Here is an 8,440-nt window from a genome sequence, read left to right as displayed (position 1 = left end):
TTCTTTCAGGTCTGGAGTGGCTAGATATAGATTTCTATATGTTATGCTTAGACAAAACCATGCAACCATGTCTTGTTGGTCTTTTTGTTTTAGCATAAAAAATATTCTATTGATCGGATTCAGTTCCTTGTGCTAAGATAGCTCTGTTTCCATGTCTAAATAATGCTTTGTAGGAGCAGGAGTTAATTTCTCTCCCTGTCACACTACAGCTGCTTTGTACTTTTCTAATGATTGAAGGGTCTCCTCCAAAATAATTCAGCGTTCTGCTGTGGTGTTAAATAGAGCTATTTTGTATGTGCATGCAGTTTTTTTTATGACAGACAAGCATCAGCCAGAGGCTCAGTAGGACCACCAAATTCATTTCACTCTGCCGTGGCTGCAATGGAGAATCAATCTCTAGGGTCAGAGAAAGTGTGTTAATCTACTTTATCTGCTAGCTTACAGAAAATTGCATATTTAAGCCTCTTGTTATGAAACAGCTACATCAGTCTCTAATTAATGTGTTCTACACGCTGTCTAAGGCTGTTGTACCTTCAGAAACACAGTGCATTGCTACTGTATTTCTTCCAGCAGCAGCAGCAGCAGCTCCATCAGCAGCACACAGAGGCAGTAGCACATTGGTTAACACTGTACATAACCTCCTCGCAAATTGTACAGCTTCAGCAGCAACACATCCATTAGTCTGGAAAAGACAGCGTTCCCAAGTGGCTCCAGTGCATTTTCCCCCCAATTCTTCTGTCACTAACCAATCCTCTGTATGCTTCCCCTGCATGTAGGGAGTGTTCAGCACTAATCAGGTCAATGATCATCCCAAGTCTCTGGGGACCTGACAGGAGCCTATCGCCCTAGTTAGAAGATCGCCCTGTCCAGGGCACAGTGGTTGGAGATTTTATACAGAGATCAGTGGCACAATACTACTCACTACAAGAGAAGCTCTTAGGATTTCAGCTTGACTGTAGTCTGAGAAAGAAGAGGATAAAGGGGACGCACAAACAGTACCTGCTGGGTGTTGGTTTGGCAGCTGATCTGTTTGGTGCCTGGACTGTAGGACAGAACGTATCTCAATTAAGGTAAGTGATCCTTTATCTGGGTGAATGCCTTCTCCTAAGTGTGTGTATTGAAACTTCTGAGTGAACTGGCATTCTGCACTGCAGCAAATCAGCCTTATATCTCTGTCAATAAAAAAGCTATTATCTTTTTACTATTTCCCTGATATTATTCTGTCAATTTCTGGAGTGAACTGTTTTCTTTTTGACCTTTTCATGTTGCTAGCATGCCTAGCTTGAAGGTTGTCTCTCATCTCTGCTATACAGTCGGAGATTTAGCCATATTATTTAGAGGAAATACTAACGTGTTTTCTCTGTATGTGTAAGTGTTTGCGTGATGTATCTATGTTGTATCATTTTACACTTTGGACTGAAACTTGAGTTTGAAGTTTAATGGTGTCAAGTCTTAAAGGGAGCTTGTGTGACTGGAGCTTAAATGGTTAGTACAGTAAGCAGAAATTAGATAAAGGATAATATATTATTCTGCTTACAAAGTAAGACACCATACTGAATCTTGTTATATGTACCTCTGCAGGGTTAAAAACAGCAAAAAATACACTGAAATGTGATTCTAGCTTAGTGGATATCTAGAACATAAAACAAGCCATTAATGTCAACATTGTACTCTGTTTCCATCTTTTTCTTAGAACATTCTTATTTATAGAATAGTTCACTGTATTAATAGGTCTATAGTACCTAAGAGACAGTGGAGAAGAGGTGAAATATCTGCTTTTCTGCAGATTTAGAATGTTGGATGATATGTGTTACAAAGATAACAGACTGTGAGCTTTCCCATACATCTCATTGCCCTGATTAATGTTTCATTGAGTTACTGTTAAAACAAGAGAATAATTTCTTGGGTATATCAAAGCAGACAAATATGTACCCCACACCACAATCACATCCAAATCTCCAGTAAGGAGAAATAAACATCATAAACAAATTGTTAAATCAAAAAGCCAGATTAGTAACCAGGTATGTCATTTTGTCAGTGTAAATTTGAAGTTGGTAGATCATATTCAAGGACTCTTTTTGCCAGTCTAAGGTCACCTCTCCACGTTAACGAGGGTCCACTGTCCATTCATGATTGAGTGTTCATAGTTTCTCACTCAGGGTGAAAAGTACTTTAGATGAGTCTTATTGGTATACTTATTAGAATTAATGCACTTTTTTTGTGCAACGTCAAATATTCATTTAATCCTTGTACATCCATATACAGTAGATTACATATATTGGCTGTTTGGCATTCTGTGTGATCAGATGTTAATATTGTAGTGTAATAGCATAATGTATCAACACTGGCAGTTTTCTGGGTTTGCTTATTGGATGCTCTAATTCTAATTGGTAAAGTGTGTCTGGATGGGCATTTACTGGTTTGGCAGTATAACATTGCCAGAGAGAGTATAATGTACAATTATCCATACAAGTGTCTCACATTATCATAAATGTTACAGCGCTGTCCATTTTTACAGTCACAATTTGCAGAAAAGTTCATTTTATAATATAATGTGATGCACAAGCCAGTGTAATAATCCCACCCGTACATTAGTGTTTGTTACGTATAAACTGAATACATCAGTCAGAAGTGTACTGCACCACTGCTACTATACAGAGAACTGAAAATGTATATAGTCCATTTGATAACAGCAAATAATATATTGCCATCCATTTATACAGCTACTTTTGATAGATTCAAAGCAACTGGAATGGACTTTTGTGGCCTAATTTACTATATATATATATATATATATATATATATATATATATATATATATATACCACATCTTGCTAATGTATTATACTTAGGGACAGAATTTCAGAATTGCATTGCACAAACTATATTTTAAGTGTTATATGATGCAGTTACTTGCATGTTACATCATTAATGGTAATGAAATAACCATGGGCATATGTAAGTGAAATACATGTTCAATAGGTAGGAAAAGTACAAACAAGTTTCTTATTCCAAGCTAAATAAAGGTAACCAGAGATTAAGGAATTGAAGTTATAATAGTCTATGTTGTATTTTGATGTGTTTTGATGTAATGGAATAAAGAGCTGCAAGAATTGTAGATAGCTAAAGACACTGCCATGTCAAACTTAAAGTTTTGGCAAATCAGATACATGTGGAAATAAGTCAATGTTGAGTTTGTAGGTGCTCACTACCCACTGCTATACAGTACAATATCCCTGCTAAATCCAGTCTCTTGTTTCATAAAGAGGGCCTGTCATTAAAGAGAGTTTGGAATTTAAATAAAGAGAGAATTTTATGACAGCCCACCAACCCAAAAATTCGTCCCTTTTTATTAGGCCTACTTTATATAAATCCACAGGTTCTCTCGTTGAGTTCATCATGACTGTTACAGGTCAGCAAAACTGGAGGTCATGGTCTTGATTCATACATTAACCATTCCATACTGTTTCCCTTCTTATTAAACATCCACTTGTATTAAATAACACAACATATACCTTTTCTTTTCTACATACACCTTTTTCTTTGATTTAAATTATGCTACTAGATCAGAGGAGTACCTGCCAGGATTACAGGGAATATAGTTTGCTAATATATTATTTATTATACTAACTGTACTACATTATTACATTGTAAGCAGTCATATGACTATAATGGTGGCTATAATGTTCTTTACCATGTAAAATCTGCTCTGTACTACAATATGTATATGTATAAGTTGACCCTGTAGTAAAATTAAAAACAAAACCCTGTAAATCTTAGTTAAATCAGGAGGAACAGGGATAACTGTCACTACCAAAGGGCCATGGGCTCTGAGATATAAATTATTTAAGCTGCTCAGGGCTACCTGTTTCTTTCCCTTTTCTTACGATCATGGATGTACCAGAACAGCCAGTTTAGCAGTTATATGAGACTATCCGGCCAAATTAGGATGATGCAGCGATAACAAAGTTTTTCTATGGCAGTTTATCACATGAAAATCTATTATTTCTGTAATTTACTTTGAAAATATTGCTGTAGCAGCTGAGCAATACTCAGCTGCTTGGCGAAACTGGTCTGCAACAGAAAGAGTACTCTTACCGCTTTGCCAGTTTGTCCTAGGTTCATCTACACATGCATGACCTGACTTTTCCGCATGTGCGGTAAAATTGTAAGCTCCAATATATGTATATATATATATATATATATATATATATATATATATATATATATACATATATATATATATATATATATATATATATATATATATAAATATAATATTGTACTAGTAATCATCAGTTAATTAAATGCATCAAGTTCCCCTTTGTAATTCCCTGAATTAGTAAAATGTAGTTTAAGTTGACCATCATCATCATCATCACCATTTATTTATATAGCGCCACTAATTCCGCAGCGCTGTACAGAGAGCTCATTCACATCAGTCCCTGCCCCATGGGAGCTTACAGTCTAAATTTCCTCAGACACACACATAGAGAGAGACTGGGGTCAATTTAATAGCAGCCAATTAACCTACCAGTATGTTTTTGGAGTGTGGGAGGAAACCGGAGCACCCGGAGGAAACCAATGCAAACACAGGGAGAACATTAAAACTCAACACAGATAAGGCCATGGTCGGGAATTGAACTCATGACTCCAGTGCTGTGTGGCAGGAGTGCTAACCACTTAGCCACCGTGCTACCCAGTGGTCAGTATTGTTTTATCATGTCACTGGGGTTATGCATTCGATTCCGACCTGGGCTCTGTCTATGTGGAACTTGTATGTGTTTGGGTGGGCTTCTTCCTGGTGCACTGGTTTCCTCCCACACTCCAAAGACATACAGTACCTGTCATTAATTTTGACACACCTGGCTGAAAGTATGTTTCTCATGAACTTAAAGGCATTTTGATCTAAAAGTTTATGCTTATGTACTGAAATTAGTTTCTTAGTCAAAGATAAATAGTTAAGTTGATGTCTATGTATAAATTTCTATTCAAAGTAAACATTTTATTGGAAAAAAAAATATTTTTCACATGCACCCTCACATATATATATACACATATATATATATACATATATATATATGAAAATGTTAAGACAAATCTTATGCAGCCATCCATATAAGGGCATTCCTGGCAAGGCTTCTCCCGATCTATCAAACTCTACAGCCAGAAGCTTTCCACATGCAGAGCAGGAACTGGCACAATCCTTTTTTTCTTCTATTTTTTTTTTAACAGCTTTATTTATTCGAATATCAGCATGTCACAGAAGTTGACAAAATATTAAGTACACCAACGCTCAAAGTAAACAACACATACACAAGTTAGAGAGCAACAGACATAAAAATGCCATCCTTTAACTACCTAAAAAAACTGAAAGTATCAATTGCGGAACTTTTTTTCAGAAACAAAAAATAGCTTGAAGTAAGGTGGCGGTGTGCCTTACCGCCGTAAAGGAAGAATGAAAGGATGGGGAAGAGAAAAGTGGAAGGGACAGGGGAGGTGGGGGGGAAGATGGACCAGAAGAAAGAGATTGGAAAATTTTAATGTGCTGCGAAGATGTATTTGGAAGTATGAGACCCATGAGAATCCTCCTTTTCTTATTGCCATATCAGGATGGTGAGAGCAGAAGATAACACAGGTCTGTGATGAAAAATCTTTTTTCACAAATTTATATGATGCTTATAGATTTTTGCCTTCTGAACACGAAAATGATTACCGATTTTGCATATGACATCACATTTTTCTGCAAAACGTGTTTTTATAAATAAGTAATTTTTTTCATTTTCTTTAAAATAATAAATGTATTCTGCCTACATTCATTATAAAACATTGTCTTAAATGAATTCAGTCGGTAGTATAGAACGTTGTTCTCGTCATAAAAATTTCCCCTGCCCAGTGCCAGATTAAGGTCCACATGGGCCTGGAGATGAAATTCACAAATTTAAAAACCCCATAATGTCTAAAGGAACATTGCACACACACAACAACTACAACTACAAGGTGAGCTGGCGAAGGTGAAATCAAATACAACAGATGCAACACAGTTTTGCCCTGTGCCGACTCATTTTAACCGCTGCCTACCACCACATACACACAGTACACAGTACACACACAGTACATATACATTCATAGATTCTTCAAAAAGAAGTTTCAAAGCTGTTTTATTGCACAATGGCAACACATGCGCGTCAATACCATTAGCACATTCAGTCCATTTTAAAGAAACATATGAACATTTGAAAACTGTTTTGGAACTGATTGGATATGCAAGACACAATTGGTTAATATGTGGAGATCTTAAAATTGTATGCATGGTACTTGGCCAGCAACAAGGTTACACCAAATCCCCATGTTTTCTCTGTGAATGGGATCGCAGAGCTAAAAATTTACATAGGCAAAAAAACAATTGGCAGCTCGAAAAAGTTTGGAAATTGGAAAAAGTAATCAAATCCAGTTTAGTAGATCCAAATAAATTTTACTTTCACCTCTACATATAAAATTAGGACTGATGAAACAATTTGTAAAAGCACTGCCTATTGATGGAGAAACTTTCAAATATCTTTGCACCAAATTCTCTAACATATCCGATGCTAAACTGAAGTAAGGCATTTATACAGACCCTTACATTAGAAAGTTAATAAAAGATGAACATTTCGGGGTGTAATGAATATTGTGGAACTTTCGTAGTGGATTTCGGTCAAACAAGTGATTTCAAAATTTTTAGGCAATGTCAAGGATCCAAAGTACAAAGAAAGTGTTAGGGAAATTCTTAATAGTTACAGAAACCTTGGCTGCAATATGAGTTTAAAGGCACATTTTTTGAATTCCCATATTGAGTATTTCCCGAATAATCTTGGAGACTACAGTGAAGAACAGGGTGAACGGTTCCACCAAGACGTTAAAGATGTATAAAGAAGATACCAGGGTCGTTGGGACGTCAGCATGATGGCTGACTACTGCTGGATGATACTCAGAAAACACTTATAAGAGAAAAGCGACAAAACGAAGTTTCAAGACAAAAAATAAATAAATATTATTTTGTGGATGGGTGTACAGCCTTTTTCACCCTGCAAAAGAGAGAGATCATAGTCCTGTAATTTGAATGGTATGCATTTTGTACCTTTACAGAAAATAACATGCATCATTAAATCCTCATTTATGTCTATGAATCTTTATGACTCAATTACATTACTTTATGCACCAATATATAAAAGTGCTTTCCAAATAAATTGGGCCTAGATGGCGCAAGAGATGTTCAATTGAAAGTAGCAGTCATTGTCTTATTACTGCCATCTCAGTAGGGGCGCACGCATGGGGGGTTTCTGGGTCTCCAGAAACCCCTCCTCTCCGCTAAAGAAGTGCCCCTACATAGCGGCACTCTACTATATAGCAGCCGCGGCGCTGTCAAAGAAGTATCCGCGGCGGTGCTGTATTGTATACAGCACCGCCGCGGACGCTTCTTTGACAGCGCCGCGGCTGCTGTATAGTACAGTGCTGCCGAAACGGAGCTGCTGTGCATGCAGCTCTCTCACTTTTTTTTTTTTTGAGGTGGGGGAAAACCCCCCCCATAAAAATGCTCCGTGCGCCCCTGCTCAGAACGCATTCTTTACGGAACACAAGGATTCACCCTTGGCAAGGCAGCGTCTACTATCCGAAGAAGCAAAATTTAACTCACCCCACAATAGGCTTCAATTTATTGCGTTATACACATGTCTAAAAATAATGTATGTGATTGCACAAAAATAGGCACATGTCAAATGAAAAATTAACAACAGTTGTGCTGCACTTCTTCAATTTTATGTGCATGTAAATGACCTTTGGTGTATATTTATATATAGATTTTGTTTAGAAGTTTGAACCTGAACTATGTTAGAGTATACATATTTCGAAACTTCAAATAAAAATGGATTATTTTAAATTTACGGTATTTTAGGATAATTATTATATATACATGTGATGCAATCAATGGAGTTTAGACTTTTTTTTTTTTTTTTAACAAATCTACGTAGTTTTATGCTTAGGTCTGCATTTTTAAAGAAACATCAACAACCCAATTCTTACTATTTGAAGCAGCTCTCAAAAGAAAGATAAACGACAACTGTGTAAAGTATGGCTTTTCTGTCGTGTGAAATATTTAATTTTACATTTGCAGCTATGTTAATATAAAGTTGCAGTTTTATCGAAATATGTAGACACTATTAATAGTTCTGTTTTAAATTTGAAAGTACAGGATATATCCTCCCTCAATATTCAGCAGTTGTGCCATCAACATATTATAGTTATATTAGAAATGTATTCACTTCATGTTACGCTAAAATAAAACGAATGAATATCATAAAAGGCAAATTACAGTGATGACCTGCATCATCAATTTAAATGTCATGGATTGATGCAGCACAGCATATTACAATATTGGGTAGTAATTAGTGTTTTTATCTGC

At 36.3% G+C, this 8,440-nt stretch overlaps 1 protein-coding gene across 1 annotated transcript in view; it reads left to right on the top strand.

Annotated features, from left to right (window-relative positions):
• The first annotated feature begins 542 nt into the window (after nucleotides 1–542).
• Nucleotides 543–8,440, top strand: part of CDH12 (cadherin 12) — a 689,066-nt gene continuing 681,168 nt past the window's right edge. The window contains exon 1 of the mRNA XM_075212929.1: nucleotides 543–1,070. The gene's annotated coding sequence lies outside the window, so the exon portion shown is untranslated. The remainder of the gene's footprint in view (nucleotides 1,071–8,440) is intronic.

Source organism: Mixophyes fleayi, chromosome 5 (genome assembly GCF_038048845.1).
Source record: "Mixophyes fleayi isolate aMixFle1 chromosome 5, aMixFle1.hap1, whole genome shotgun sequence".
Taxonomy (NCBI): Eukaryota; Metazoa; Chordata; class Amphibia; order Anura; family Limnodynastidae; genus Mixophyes; species Mixophyes fleayi.
This window is presented reverse-complemented; position numbering and strand designations above follow the sequence as displayed.